Source organism: Cicer arietinum, chromosome 6 (assembly GCF_000331145.2).
Source record: "Cicer arietinum cultivar CDC Frontier isolate Library 1 chromosome 6, Cicar.CDCFrontier_v2.0, whole genome shotgun sequence".
NCBI lineage: Eukaryota > Viridiplantae > Streptophyta > Magnoliopsida > Fabales > Fabaceae > Cicer > Cicer arietinum.
This window is the reverse complement of record NC_021165.2, coordinates 34,970,773-34,987,947: the sequence shown is the minus strand read 5'-3', so window position 1 is coordinate 34,987,947 and position 17,175 is coordinate 34,970,773. Positions and strand designations below refer to the sequence as shown.

The 17,175-nt window shown below is 32.4% G+C and overlaps 1 protein-coding gene across 2 annotated transcripts in view; it reads right to left on the bottom strand.

The window, feature by feature from the left end:
• Positions 1 to 7,118: 7,118 nt before the first annotated feature.
• LOC101491975 (two-component response regulator ARR12-like) overlaps positions 7,119 to 17,175 on the bottom strand; it is a 29,638-nt gene continuing 19,581 nt past the window's right edge. Inside the window, exons 4-7 of one of the 2 annotated variants that reach the window (XR_001143102.3) lie at positions 15,843 to 15,981; positions 15,674 to 15,744; positions 7,817 to 7,968; positions 7,119 to 7,265 (exon numbers count right to left, since the gene is read on the bottom strand). The gene's annotated coding sequence lies outside the window, so the exon portion shown is untranslated. Of the gene's footprint in view, positions 7,969 to 15,673; positions 15,745 to 15,842; positions 15,982 to 17,175 lie in introns of both variants that reach the window. The other variant, XR_012163368.1, reaches the window with a different exon arrangement.

Here is a 17,175-nt window from a genome sequence, read left to right as displayed (position 1 = left end):
CTCTAGAGAATCCATTTCATCGTTTATAGCTTCTTGCCATAGATCTGCATCCAATGATGACAGAGCTTCTTTAAGATTTGCAGGATCCTCTTCTAAATTATAAGCCATATATTATGGTCCATAATCTATAGCAACTCTTACTCTCTTACTCCTTTGAGTTTCTATTTCGTCTTGTTTGTTGCTTTCAATGCTTCTTGTCACATGAACTTGACTAGGTTCGCTGCCCCCACTATTTCTCGATTTAAAAGGGGATTTATTTTCATAGAAGTTAACTTCATTTGACTTTATGATCACTTTTACATTTAGGCCATAAAACCTATATGCTTTGTTCTTTACCACATACCCAATGAATTCTCATTCATAGGCTCTACTAGCGAGTTTAACACGCTCGGGATCGGGGCTTCTGACATAAGCCAGACCACCCCATGTTTGAAAATAAGACAAGTTTAATTGTCTTTTCTTCACTATCTCATAAGGAGATGTTTTGTTTTTAGATTTAAGAACTCTATTCAAAACATAGCAAATAAACAATATATTTTCTTCACACCAATGAGATGTAGTACTAGAGTTAAACATACTAGCAACAACTAGTTCAATAAAAGTTCTTTCCCTTTTTTTCTTTCAAATTTACCATTCACTTCAAATAATTTTGGTGCAGTTGTTCCATGTATAATTCCAGACAATTTATAAAACTCATTAAATAAACTAAATCATACTTGGAATCTCTTAATCTTTATACTAAATTGATTTTCAATTTCAGCTATAAAGATCCTTAACATGTCAAGCATTTCACTTTCATTTCTTGTTAACGTCTCATCAAGTTCACATACATCAAAGTGTAATAAATCTAAAGTCTCAGATTCTCTAACTACATATTTATGTGAACTCTTTGTTATTTTAGTTTGACTATAAAAATCACATTTTTCAAAATCATTTAACAATAACTTTAGAATTAAACCTATGTTACTTAATTTGTTCACATCACATAGTATAACAAAAAAAATTAAAATCACATAACATGTAAGCAGACATTGTATTGATTTCAACATCCAAACCAAATGAGACATATTAAATTTCAACATTTAATTTAAATATGCCATGAGTGACGTACCTTAATAAATGATCTCATGAGTTATCTTCTGAATTTTACGGGAGTCTGCCTCCACGGATCTGTCAGCCTCCATGTGCCTCCACGGATCTATCATCGGAGATCTAATACTCTAGGTAGCAGTCGCAACTTACTTATTCAGAGTATCTCAAACATATCTTGCAATATTGTTGGAACTGTAATAGTTATACAGATCATCAACAAGCCGATTAAGAATATAATTCTTATCATTATTCTCCCATGGGTTAATTCTCCAACTATTTTATCCTTTTCTATTTGCTTCAAACTGAAACAGTTTATCGAAATTAGAGGCAACATAACCAAATCCAGTAATTTCTTCGGTTGACATGGCAGAAAGAAACGTCTTAAAATTGTTGTTTTTTTTTTTTTTTTAGAAAACTATTTAAAAATCACAATTTATGCCACTGAAGATCTTACTGGGTTGAGTCGCGGTTCAACGTTTAATTTGAATATGCCATGAGTGACGTACCTTAATAGATGAGCTCATGAGTTATCTTCTGAATTTTACGGGAGTCTGCCTCTACAGATCTGTCAGCCTCCATGTGCCTCCACGGATCTATCATCGGAGATCTGATACTCTTAGGTAGCAGTCGCAACTTACTTATTCAGAGTATCTCAAACATATCTTGCAATATTGTTGGAACTGTAATAGTTATACAGATCATCAGCAAACCGATAAAGAATATAATTCTTATCATGATTCTCCCATGGGTTAATTCTCCAACTATTTTATCCTTTTCTATTTGCTTTAAACTGAAACAGTTTATCGAAATTAGAGGAAACATAACCAAATCCAGTAATCTCTTCGGTTGACATGGCAGAAAGAAACGTCTTAAAATTGTTGTTGTTTTATAGTTTTAGAAAACTATTTAAAACTCTCTTTAAGACGTTTCGCGGCACTACCCAAATTGTGCAAGGTAGACTATCAACCACGAAGTCCCCAGGATAAAACAACCCAAATTCACTGTATCGGAGTGTAGAAAACCGTTCTAGAATTACACCCTCAATATGGCAGTTAAAGCCACTCTCACCCGAAAGAACTACGACATAACAACCGCTCTAAAAAACCGAAGGGACTGCGGCATAATAACCGCACTAAAAACCGAAGGGACTGCGGCATTATAACCGCTCTAAAACCGAAGGGACTGCGACATAATAACCGCTCTAAAACCGAAGGGACAGAAAGAAAGGGGAGAAGTGACTCGAAAATTAGGCGAGCAGAATATAAGAGGGAGAAAAGAGAAAGTTGTGAAAAGCATCCAACTTTGGTGTACTTTTCACAATAGTTTTAAAGTCATTATATAGTGATGGAAGCAAACTCACATATTTTTTCTAAATAATGTGGGACTTTAGTATGTATAGAGTTGAAACTACAAAATATGATAGTTTACCAAAGTGAGATTTCAAAAAAAATCTTTCAAATGTGGGACTTGAATTTTAAAAAACAAGTTTCATTCCACTTAAATTTACAAATAATATTTCTTTCCAATGTGGGACTTCAACACATTTTTAAATTCACACTATAACATATGTTCCAACAGCAACTCCAGTGATCAACTTGGTGAACTACAAAACAAATCAACATACATTAAGTATCATATAAAATATATTTAGAGAAGTAACAAACTTGCTAGCATCAATTGCAGTTTTATTCATGTCTTCTGGTTGCACAAGTATTTGATGATACCATGATCAGAGATCAAGTTTAGAGAAGTATTGAGCACCATGCAACTCATCCAATAGCTCATCTATTGGGAAAATGTTTCAGAAACTGCTGGGTTGTAGCACCCATTGTAAGTGAAATAACAATCAGTTAGAATATATAGTCAAATAACGGCTATAGAGGCACTATAACACTGTTGTGTAGCGGCATTTGAACATACTACTAGCGAAGATAAAAAATTCATCCTCATGTTAACCTAAGAATGTATAAAATAATTGTATGGAGATGCAATACAAGAGTATTATGCAAAATGAAATATCTTATCGAGTGTAGCATTATACAATCCAGACTTCCAAACTTCCAATGTATATTGTTTGTCATATATTTTACACAATAGCATAAGGCTGACACTTGTTCTAAGAATTTACATCATAAAAACAATAATCTTTTTTAAAGTAATAGATTTTTTTCCTTTCGTCTATTGCACTCCACCTATGATATCATTATCAAACATACATTGGGAAGTGTTTACTTTAGATTGACAAAAGAGCCACTAATTTTATGCTCAAATGAAACTATAGAAACAAAGTAACATGCCAGAAGAAGCAAAAGAGCAAGCAAACCCAGTGGACACAACTGATTCATTCCTAATTACCTCTTTAATGAAATAACTTAAACTTTTTAAATCTCTTTATGTTATCTTTTTTAACTCTTTTAAAATTTTGGACAAAGAATGTTAGTAAACTCAATGAAGTTAGAAAATCCACAATCAAAACTACCTCCCACCAAGTGTGTTGGAACAGAACTCTTTCAACAATTTTAAGGGATTCCTAACCATGTAGCTCAAGCAGGTTTTGGATGCAATCATTCTCCTATAAAGATTAACTATCACTTGATCAATATAATCGAGTAATATAACTCCAAATGACATTAATCTTCCTTGTTGCTTCTTGGTTCGTTTCACACATCCCTCAATACAATTTAAAATAATTTTAAAAATAAAGACCACAGTGTATCTGCTTATAAACTGTGTTTAAATATGAACAAATTAAAAGTAATAATATCAAATTTAATATCATTGCCAACATGAAGAACTATTAGTATGAACGGAAAACAATATAAAGGAACAATTCCTCGAATAGAAAGAAAAATATTTTATGATCTTATCTTATTATACATTTAAATTGAAAACAGAAAAACACCAACTATATGCTCAAGCAACATAAATGAAACTATCTTTCTAAAAATGCAGAAAATTTGTCACATGAGCAAAATGATGAGTCACATATGTAGTTCATAGAAATAATATTGCATTGCAGTGGTGGCATCGGCAAAGGCACAAATCTGATTCTCTGCCTCTAATTTATTTGCTTTATAAAATACAAATAATAAATTTACTAGATTGTGATGCGTGAGGTGATTTTTATAGATAATAGAAGTAACAAAAATCTAAATATCGTTATGCATTTTGGTATATGCGGAGAATGCAACTTAAGATTTGAACTCCTATTTGCACGAAATGAAGTATACACATTTACATCTATAATGGGATTGATAATAGTTTATGAAACACACATCAATCAACTTATGAAGGTCAGTATCCTTATTTCCAAAGCAATGCGCTAGAAACAATATAACTAAGAAGGTCAACTTAATAAAGGATTCACCCTTATGTTAATCTAAGAATGTCTAAAATGATTGTATGGAGATGCAATGCAAGAGTATTATGCAAAATGAAATATCTTATCGTGTGTTGCATTATACTGTCTAGACTTCAAACTTACAATCTAGTATATTGTATGTCATATTTTTTACACATTAGCATGAGGCTAACACTTGTTCTAAAAATTTACATCATAAAAACAATAATCTTTTTACTGTAATAGATTTTTTTTCCTTTCGTCTATTGAACTCCACCTATGATATCGTAACAAATTTCTCACACTATGATATCCCCAATTTCCGCAGCTCCCGCGTCTTCCATCTCAAGTCCAATGTGGGTTATCCACTTAATAACTGTAGGAATATAAGAACACTTAATAACTGTGAGAAATAAGAATATTTTGTTATATTGTTATGTTCATAACGATACTTACAATAAGACTCGTGCAAGCAAAACAATTGAAATGTTAGATTAAAATGGACTACTTAATTACATGTTTACTTAATTGTTGTATTCATATTTTTACTTTCGGCCGCATCTTTCAGACTAACACATACTCACAGACTCAATATATCAGCTTTAGTGGGAGGACATGCTCAAAAGAATAACGAAGATAAATCTTTTGGGAAGTCGTAAAAAATGTCGGAAGGATTGTAATTGGAAAATTACTTTAAACATTGTTGTTTACAAGAAATTTGGTCAAACTTTACTTGTGTCTATCCGTGAAGTGTGTGAATAGGTTCAAGGATTGAGTGTGTTTAAACTGACGACGACAAAATTGATGAATTCTATTTTTGTTTTCTGCCACATTTTTTTCATTCCATTCTCCAATTTATATTTCAATTTCTGTCGATCAATATTGCAATTTAATGTTAATAATACTACACAAATTTCACAGGTTTATAAATGCAAGCAAGAGCATATTTAAAAATCACATGTATCAATTTTTGGAGTTTAAGATTTTTATAGATATTCAGAAATCCTTCATAACTACATTCGGGAAAAAAGAATCGAACATGCAAATGGCTAGCAATGTTTTCTCGGGTTAAACCCGGAACACCCATTATTTTGAGTATTTTTTTGGGCTTTGCATCTGAAAAAATACATAATGCATATAAGTTCAATTATTAAAGAATACAAACAAGGATAAGAAAAGAAAAGAATTGGAATGAATCATACTTTCAAGGCCTAATTCATTGACCACTGTTACGAATTGATTATGCAACTGTTGAGTCCATGACCACCGGAACTTCTTTGCCGGGGATGGATAATCATCATTATGATTATGGTTTTCATCAATTGTTTGTTTTGGAACATCGACTTGTTCTTTTCCCCGTTTGTTGTTCATATGGAAGATGTCGTTCATATTTTGATTTTCATTAATAATAAGTCCTTTTACGACATGCTTCCACATAGTCTGGAAGTGTTGTTCTTCCAATGGCTTAATCCAATAATCAGAAGCCCCTTTTGTGATAGCCTCCATGACAGAATTTGTAGAGTAATGAGAAGACATGACTGCAAATTGACAAAAAAAAAGTAGTAAGTACATAGCTCAAGTGTGATTTCATACTTGTAATTGGTTTCCAGTAATTTGATTGCATTGTTTTAGGCATGGTTTTTTTATTTATTTGCCTAATCATATTGTAACAAACTCAAGTTTTTGATTATGATCATGGTAATAATTATTATGATAATTTTTTATTATTGACTGTGTTTTGTAAATGTTAATTATTGGTTTGAGTTTTTAATAAGTGTTTCATTCAGCTTTGTGATGATTTCTTGGGCGCTAATGCGTTAAATTGTTGTGATGATTTCGCACTTGCAGTAGACAATGAAATCTTTGGTCTGGGACGGCGAATAATAGTTATCATTCAAGTGATTTGGTTATGTTAATTCATATAAATCTTTTTGTGTTAATTCTTAGATTGGTTTAAATTTAACTAATGTAATAAATCAATTTTGAATTTGACTTGTTAGATTGGTTCAAATTTAACCGATGTACGAACTACATAGAAATATGATATATTGGGATACATGTTCAAGCTCGATATATCCCTTTTTGGTCACCATACTCCTTAGAAACAAAAAACCATACGCTAAAATATCCATAAATTTTGTCTATGACTAACCTTTTATTAGGAGTGGAGAAACGGGTGAATTCGGATACAAGTCCCACATATGGACCAACCCACGGGTGACACCTGTAGACCCATAATTTGACCCTTTTATTGCGGTTTGTATCGGGTTAGACGGGTCAGATTAACCTAATGGTTCATTGAAGGATTATTTCATTTTGAGCCATTTTTCATAAAAAAAAGTTACGAAAAACAAATTTTTTAATAAAACACAATTTAGAAAACATGAATTCATTAATACCAACCCATTTAGTTATATTTTTATGGGTCGAACTTTTAAATTTTTCTAGGCCTTACTAACTATTATAAAATGGTTGTTACAAGTCACAAATAACTTATCAAATGATAATTATAATAGTTTCTAAAGCACATTCCAAACTGCCAAAGTTAATCGTAATGATAATTGAATTTTTAAGCATTGAGGGAATGAAGTCTTCCTCATAAATTATTGTCACAACACATGCAACAAAGCATTGAGGGGATAAAGTCTTCCACATAAATTATTGTCACAACACAATCAACCAAACTAAACGACATACAAATAAATATTAAAATTACAGTTCAAATTTCAGTTTCATCACAATTTTAGTTTTAGTTCCAGTTCCATTGGTAGGATACTTATCATATTGGAAATTCATATGAAATTGGCAATACATTTCCACAATAAACAACCACCTACAAATTTGCAAAAATATGAAATATTAAAGAATTAATTGCAGTTTTGGTCCCTATATTTATACTGATTCACGGAATTGGTCCACGTATTTTAAAAGTCGACAATTTTGATCAATTTATTAGATTTTTGAACTAAAAAAAACATATGATTTAATATATTTTAAATGACGTGACATACAATTTATTATATAGAACCATCTAGATTCATTAATTATGTATATGTCATTAATTAAATTAAAAATATGAAAAACTTATGAAGTTGAAATTTAAGTTTTCACAGTATTTTATTTCAATTTCATGGGTGTTAATCACTCTACATCATCGTATCATATGTCATGTTATTTAAAACATCTCACATCATTTTTAGTTAAAAATCAGAATGAGAGATCAAAACTGTCGTTTTTTAAAATAGAGGGACCAATTTCATGAATTAGTATAAATAAAGGCACTAAAACTACAATTAAGCCAATATTAAATCAACAAATCTATGAAATAATAAAATGAATAAAGTTAGTTCAATTTAGAGAAATTGAATTCCAAATTAATTATACCTTGACTGCTCTTGTATCTTGCTTGCTTATGTACTTGTTCACCTTAACATTGCAGTTTCTTGTTGTAACAATCGGATAGACACTGCAATTTCCAACTTCATATCATTTAAAAATGTTGACACTTAAGTTTCTTGTTCTTTTCCACCATGACACTGCACATTCCATCTTTATATAATTCAAAAACCACCCATAGATTAACAACATACATAACAATCAACATAAGTTGAAGTAGATATCAATTAAGTGTCTAAAATTGTAACCTTGTAATTAACATGACAATTTTAAAACAACATCAGTTAAACACCCATCTTCAAAATAATTCATTTCTAAAATCCATAATATTGTTCAAAAATTGATAGTGGTTGGGTGTGCTGATGATTCTTGCAAGACTCCAAAAAATTTAACATCACGACCCGAAAATTAAACGTCGTGACAAGAGCACAAGCTACATTCATAGTCCGGAAAATCTATCAACTAACGTAACAAATTAAGCTAAATGTCGTGACAATATTATTATTGTTATTATTATTATTATTATTATTATTATTATTATTATACTTTTCCGTAAAAAGGTTATACAATACTAATTAATATATTTAATTATTTGAATTAAATTGATGATAAATTTACCAAGTGATTTATGAATTAAATTTTTTATATTTGTTTCGAAAAAATATTATTTATAATAATTTTTTATTAAAAAAACAATATTTATTTATTTAAATTATAAAATAAATTGATGCAATATAATAGATACAAATTAAGGACGTAACCGCTTGAGCAAAAAGATGAGCAACTTCATTTGTTTGTTTCCTTACAAACTCAACATAATAGATACGCTTAATTGCAGTCCCCCCTGCATAGATAATTTGGTTTACTAATATTAATTTCTATTGTGATTTAAGATTTTGTGTTAAAAATGGTACTCAATTAAGAAGTCAAACTATTTTGGGTAGTTAAATTAGTTAGTTGTAACTACTTTAGTTGGTTAGTTTGTTACTTCAAAACTGTAAAGTAATTATATATAAAAGCAAGACTTATAAAACAGAGAAGAGAGAAAAAAAATATTGAGAGAAAGCTTCAAATTTGACAAGTTGCAGAAAATCTAGCGGTATAGAAACTCTATGGTAAACGTTTTCATCTCATTATAAGTGATAATTAAAGTCAGATCCAGTCCCCCAGACGCATGAGTTAATCTCTGAACTGGGTTAACAAGGGTGTGTGTTTATTTTAGCATTACAAGTTCTAAATTCTACTTAAAACTGATCATTCTTCGTTTTCTGTTTCAAACATTCAACGTTTTTTGTGTAGATAAAACAAAGAACGATCTTGGTTTAATTACTCATTGATCTTCGTTTTCCGCAACAACTAGTATTAGAGGACGGGAGTATTCGATTCAAAGGAACAATGGCATCAACAAAGTAAGTACTTGAAAAATTCGATGGGAAGAATGATTTTGGGTTATGGCGTCTCAAGATGAAAGTGTTGTTGGTTCATCAAGGTTTGGCAGGAGCACTGGGAGGAGAGAAAGACATGGCATCCACACTACCAGAAAAGGAGAAGAAGGATATCATGGGGAAGGCTCATAGTGCTTTAATCTTGAGTCTTGGAGACAAGGTTCAAAGGGAAGTGTCAAAGGAGACCTCTACAGTACGTATTTGGCTCAAATTAGAATCTTTATACATGAAGAAAATCATTAGCGAATCATTTGTACTTAAAACAAAAATTATATACTTTACAGATGCAACCTGGGAGGTCAATTGAAAATCATATGGATGAATTTAATAACATTGTGTTAGATCTTGAAAATATTGATGTAAAATTGGATGATGAGGATCATGCCCTGTTGTTGATAAATTCATTACCAAGCTCTCTTGAAAATCTGTGTCATACACTTTTGTATGGTAGAGATTCTTTGTCATTAAAAGAAGTACAAGCTGCACTAATCTCCAAAGAATTGAAGAGGAAGTCAGATTGGAAAGAAGAAAGTAGTGGTGGTGAGGGATTGTTTGTCAAGGCTAAGGCAGGGAAGAAGAATAAAAAACATAAGAATAAGTTCAAGAATAAAGAAAAGGACAATTCTAAAATGAAATGTTTCCTATGCAAGAAAGAGGGGCATTTCAAGAAAGAATGTCTAGACTGCAAAGGAAAGAAATGATCAAATAGTGATGATGATTATGGACATGCATCCATAGCTTCTGAAGGATATGAAAGCACAAAGGTTCTTATGGCAAATTCAACTGAAATCATGGATGATGACTGGGTGCTTGACTTAGGATGTTCATTTCACATGACCTCCAATAGAGATTGGTTTCTTGACTACAAAGAAACTAATGGAGGCAAGGTGATTATGGGGAACAAATCACCATGTAAGGTAGTTGGAATTGGTTCAATCAAGTTGAAGCTGGAAGATGGAACCATGAAGATTTTGTCAAAGGTTAGGCATGTTCCAGAACTGAAGAGGAATTTAATCTCTCTAGGAATATTGGAAGAAGTTGGTTGTTCATACAAAGCAGAGAAAGGCACTCTAAAAGTCATAAAAGGATAATTGGTAATCATGAAGGAAACAAGAAATCGTGGAATCTACCTTCTAAATGGTCAAGCAGTGACTGGAATGGCAACTTTGGCAGTACAAGCATCAAGCAAAGCCAGCATGTGGCATCAAAGACTGGAACATGTAAGTCTAAAGGGGATGCAAGTTCTAGACAGACAAGGCATGCTAGGTAGGGATGCAAGTTCTAGACAGACAAGGCATGCTAGGTGGGAACAAGATTAGTGATCTTGAATTTTGTGAATATTGTGTGTATGGAAAGATGCATAGAGTCAAGTTCTCTACAGGGAAACATTGCTCAAAAGGAATTATGAAATATGTTCACAGTGATCTATGGGGCCCTGCAAGGATTGCTTCACATGGAGGTAACAAGTTTTTCAATACATTTATTCATGATTATAGTAGAAAAGTATGGATTTATTTTTTGAAAAGTAAGGATGAAGCATTTAAAACCTTTAAAGATTGGAAGTCTATGGTTACAAAAGGATTAAAACTCTAAGGACAGATAATGGTCTTGAATTATGTAGTGAGGAATTCACTAGTTTTTGCAAAGCTCATGGTGTGAACAGACATAGGATTGTAAGGAGCACTCCTCAACAAAATGGACTAGCTAAAAGGATGAATAGAACCTTGCTTGAAAGAATAAGATGCATTATGTTGAATGCAGGGATGCCTGCACAATTTTGGGGAGAAGTTGTCCATACAGCTTGTTATTTGATAAATTTGAGTCCTTCTACTGCAATTGAACTCAAAACCCCCCAAGAGATGTGGACATGGCATGTTGCAAACTACAATCATCTAAAAGTATTTGGATGTGTTGCATACTACCATGTAAATGAAGGGAAGCTAGCCTCTCGAGCCAAGAAAGGGTATTTTGTTGGATATTCAAGTGGTGTAAAAGGTTATAGGATATGGTGTCCTGAAAGTAGGAAATGTATCATCAGCAGGGATGTTAAGTTTCATTAGGTTGAGCTATACAAGTCTGTAAACAATGGTGCGAATAAAGGTTCGCCTCAAATTGAAGATGAGAGGATTGATCTTGAGGAGGAGAAAGATGTAGAAAAACAGAGAACGTTCTTGGAACAACAGCAGACTCAACAAGACAGAACTAAGAGGATTGATCCCTTTAAGATCACATAGTTAGAGTTCCAAAACAATAAAAAGCCCAGCCCATTCAAGATGTTTATTATAGCGGGGTTCAGAAAAAAGCTTATGTTAAATTATTTTATTCTAAGCCATAAGCCAAAGTTTTAAATTGCAGTTGTGGTTGCATAGCGGTCCTTGATATAGCGAAAAATTGCAGACAAATATGGCCATAATTGTGATCGCAATGCTGTTACAAAGACCTCAAAAACCATTATGTTTCAACTGCAATTGGAGTTGTGGCAATTTAAAACAGTGACATCAGTGCAATGTTTGGAATGAGTTATAAAAATAGTTTATAAAATGTTTTTAACTTATTTTATAAACTCCCCACAATTACTTATAGATGCAGCATAAGTTATATAAAACTTAACCTCATCCTCTCTTTATAAATATGCTCTTATTTGATAAATAAATACCTTAGTATTTGAGTTCAACTTAACTCAACACAACTCCAGAAAGCTGATTTAGAAAGGTGGTGGATGTCAGCCACTTCTACCACTTTTTTAAAAAAATATCATTGTTTCTAAAAAGGTAATCACTTTTAGAAGTTTTCATACTCTGATATCGATATCACCTCTGTCATCTCTTCCTCGTCAGCTTTACCTTATGTCCATGTTACGCCCGTGTAAATATATATATATATATATATATATATATATATATATATATATATATTATAATAATAATAATAATAATAATAATTAAATAAAACAAAACCCTTGCCACCTCATCTCATTCTTTTTCAAATTCATTTTTCTCATTTCCTCTCTCTCTCTTCCTCTCTCGGCAGAAAGCAACCCCCTCCCCCTCTTTCATTTTTTTTTTTGTTTTTCTTTCTTTATTTTCTTTCCCTTCTCATTGCTTCTTCTCACTCTATTACTCAAACCCTCAATCCTTAAAGGAGGTTTAACATCCCACAAGCTTAATTTCTCAAACTCCTACGAATTCTTTTGGTTGGGATTTTTGGGTTAGGGTTTGTGTTATAAGGAAGGAAAAGGGTACCCATCTCTTGAAAGTGGTTTATTGAGACTCATTGAGGTAAATGCACAACTCTAATCCTAGTATGAATTCATAGAAAAATGTAGTTTTGAGTAAAAATCTTTTTATGTGCTTAGAGTATATTTAAATGATGTTGATGGTTTCCTAGAGGTAGTTAAACTTTAGAATAAATTTCTCTAAAGCCTTGGAAATATTTTTGATACTCAGATTTGTCAACTGAGACCTTGCCGCCTACTCTGAGAGTTGTTGGAGAGCAAACTTAGACGATTCTCCATAACGGTGAGTTGACGACGATCAACGTCATATATTTTTATACTGCTATTATTATTATTTTACTTGTTTTCTATATTATAGTATTTATTGAAAAATTTGGGAAACACAACCTTTGAATTTTATCTCGATTTCGTCAATTATTTAATTTAATGGTCGTTGTTAGATAATATGTTATTAATTTGATTTACATATGAGTTAAAGTATTTAAATCTCGAATTGTTATGCGATTGAATATGTTTTTTTATGAATTACGATGAAATGATTTTAAATGCGCGTTTTGGGAAATCGGTGTTATTGTTATTGAATCGTTAACTGCGTTAGGTGCACCTAGTTACCACGTGTTGATTAGGGAGAGTTAACCGTTAGATGGAGCCGCCCTTACGAGAGAGGTCATCCGTAGGAGGAGAGGGCTATCAACGAGATGTAAGCTCCCTAATTGATACGTGCTGATGCGTTGCGGAATTGAGGGGAGAGGGCCATCCGTTAGATGGAGCCGCCCCTAAGGGAAAGGCCACCCTTAGGAGGAGAGGGCTATCAATGAGATAAAGCCGCCTCTTGGTTCTAAAAATTTGTATTTTTATTTGTTTGACTTTTATAACGATTTTTTAAGGTTGTTCATTTTGATTTCGTTTCGTTATTCACTGGATTTTTAATATTTTTGTCAAGCGATTAAACAGTTACTCGTGCCTTTTGTGTTTCCCTTCTAATTGATGGTGGTTGTTGTCTCCTCACTAAGTCTTTGTGACTTACCCCTTTATGTTGCTTATTATTTTTCAGATTCGCAAGCAGCTGAGTAGGAATCTATTATTTGATTCAAGTCTCAACAAACTTCTTTTTTTGGTAGGCCTCTTTGATCGAGGACCATTTTGTAACATTTGTTGAGTCTATGTAATTGCAGTTATATTGGAGTCTAGAAAGTCTATTTAGTTTTTTTTTGAGAAGTATATTAAGCAATTTGATTATGTTATTTGAATTATGACTGGATCGAAAGCTGAACAGGGATTTTACAAAATTTGGGAATGTTGAAGTTACAGAGGATACTCTGTCGAAATTTCGAGAAAAATCATATATATATTTTTAAACGGTTAAAAAGCGATTTAGTTGTTTAATTGTTAAGTTAATTCAAGAGAGTTAGAGGTTGTAATTGGACCTTGTGCTTATGGATCTAAATCATTGAATGAACTTTTAGTTGTACCTTGGTCTCAAATGATATAAAGATCTAATCCACTTCACAAGAGAGTTAGAGGTTGTAATTGGACCTTGTGCTTATGGATCTAAATCATTGAATGAACTTTTAGTTGTACCTTGGTCTCAAATGATATAAAGATCTAATCCACTTCACAAGAGAGTTAGAGGTTGTAATTGGACCTTGTGCTTATGGATCTAAATCATTGAATGAACTTTTAGTTGTACCTTGGTCTCAAATGATATAAAGATCTAATCCACTTCACAAGAGAGTTAGAGGTTGTAATTCTTTAGGTCATGATTCATGCTAAATCATTGAATGAACTTTTAGTTGTACCTTGGTCTCAAATGATATAAAGATCTAATCCACTTCACAAGAGAGTTAGAGGTTGTAATTGGACCTCATGCTTATGGATCTAAATCATTGAATGAACTTTTAGTGCTAAGTATAAGCTCTATCGAATATTGTAATCAATTGTTGAATAAAGTAGTAGCTCTATTGTGAAGGGGAAACCCTTGGAGGAGAGATTTCTCTCCTAGTTCTAAATAAAAGCATTATTTCATAGGAATCCAATTATTGGTTTCCTAATAGAAGGACTACTTAGGGAGCTTAATGTGAACATTCAGGTACTACAGCAGCATCTATATTTTGCTAAATTGTCAAAATGTTCGGTTGGTCAGTTGGAGATAGATTAATCTTGGACGCATAGTATCAAGGGAAGGGGTTAAAATGGAAAAAACTAAAGTGATGGCAGTGGTGGATTGAGGGGGTTTTAGGCTTCACAGGATACTACCGTAGATTTTTTAATCTTATGCGAGCACTACTGTTCCTCTACCAACCTGTTAAAAAAAGATGCTTTTAATTGGAGCACGTCAGCTGATGCAAGCTATCACTTCTGCCCCAGTACTTGTTATTCTTGATTTTTCTCAACTATTCATTCTAGAAACTGATGCATCGGCGACTGGAATAGGGAGTGTATTGGGCCTACATCAGAGACGTCGCTAGCTATCACCGAAGCCTTGGCCAAGTTCAGACATTATCTCTTGGGCCATAAATTTGTTATCAAGACAGATCAAAAAAAGCCTACTAGATTAGTCTCTACAAACACCATAACAACAAGCTTGGTCAGATAAATTCATTTCATTGGCTACGATTTTAAAATCGAGTACAACCAAGGAAAAGAGAACACTGCTGCTGTTGCCTTATCAAGAGTCTTCATGATGACTTGGTCTGAGCCTCAATTCCAATTCTTCAAAGAGCTAAAAGAAGGAGTGATGGCAGATCTGACTCTAAAAGAGATTGTTCAAAATGGTCAGCATCCAATCACTATAAAGTAAAGGATGGGCTGCTGTTTGTGAAGGATATAGGTTGGTGATACCATCAAGTAACTATGCAATGAAGTGTACAAAGGTATAATACATACATCAAATCTTATTTCATCATGAGCTTATGTTATAAGATTATTCTCTAAAATATCTGTAATACTTGTTTGTAACATCCGTCAGTCAGTATATAGTGTAGCAAAATAAAACTACTTTTTTGATCAATTACGTTATTTAGATTCGAATAGTCTGCTTTTGTCTCGTATAATCTTTGTTGTAAATAAAACGAATGATCTAGAAAAATCATCAGATGCCATTCATGGCCTATCCTATCTTTTTATTGAAGCAAGACAACAAAATTGTCTTTCAACAATGCTAACCTTATCGATGGAGCGCATCAATATGAAGTCTACTTTGTCTCATAAGCAACTCCAATGAGCAACTTGGTGAACTACAAAACAAATCAACATACATTAAGTATCATATAACATATACGTAGAGAAATCAAGTGAAGTAACAAACTTGCTAGCATCAATTGCAGTTTTATACCTGTCTTGTGGTTGCACAAGTATTTGATGATACCCTGATCAGAGATCAAGTTTAGAGAAGTATTGAGCACCATGCAACTCATCCAATAGCTCATCTACTGGACAAATGTTTCAGAAACTGATGGGCTGTAGCGTTCATTCTAAGTGAAATAACAACCAGTTAGAATATATAGTCAAATAACGGCTATATCGGCGCTATAACACTATTGTGTAGCGGCATTTGAACAAACTTCTAGCGTGGATAAAGGATTCATCTTCATGTTAACCTAAGAATGTCTAAAATAATTGTATGGAGATGCAATGCAAAAGCATTATGAAAAATGAAATGCAGTTCAGATTTCCAATCTGGTATATTGTATGTCATATTTTTAACACAATAGCATAAGGCTAACACTTGATTCTAAACATTCACATCATAAAAACAATAATATTTTTACGATAATAGAATTTTTTTCCTTTTGTCTATTGCACTCCACCTATGATATCATTATCAAACATACGTTGGGAAGTGTTTACTTTAGATTGACAAAAGAGCCACTAATTTTATGCTCAAATGAAACCATAGACACAAAGTAACATGCCAAAAGAAGCAAAAGAGAAAGCAAAGCCAGTGGAAACTACTTATTCATTCCTAATTACCTCTATAATAACATAACCTAAACATCTTAAATCTCTTTAAGTTATCTTTCTTAACTATTTTACAATTTTTGACAAAGAATGTTAGGAAAATCAATGAAGTTAGAAAATGGACAATCAAAACTAGCTCCCACCAAGTGTGTTGGAACAGAACTATTTCAACAATTTTAAGGGATTCCTCACCATGTAGCTCAAATAGGTAGTGGCTGTAATCATTCTCCTATAAAGATTAACTATACTTGATCAATATAATCGAGTAATATAACTCCTAATGACATTACTCTTCCTTGTTGCTTATTGGATCCTTTCACACATCCCTCTATACAATTTAAAATAATTTTAAAAAATAAAGATCACATTGTATCTGCTTATAAGCTGTTTTTAAATATGAACAAATTAAAACTAATAATATAAAAATTTAATATCATTGCCAACATGAAGAACTATTAGTATGAACGGAAAACAATATAAAGGAACAACTCCTCGAATAGAAAGCATAATATTTTATGATCTTATCTTATTATACCTTTAAATTGAAAACAGAAAAAACACCAAGTATATGCTCAAACAACAGAAATGAAACAATCTTCCTAAAAATGCAGAAAGTTTGTCACATGAGCAAAATGATGAGTCACATATGTAGTTCATAGAAATAATATTGCATTGCAGTGGTGGCATCGGCAAAGGCACAAATCTGA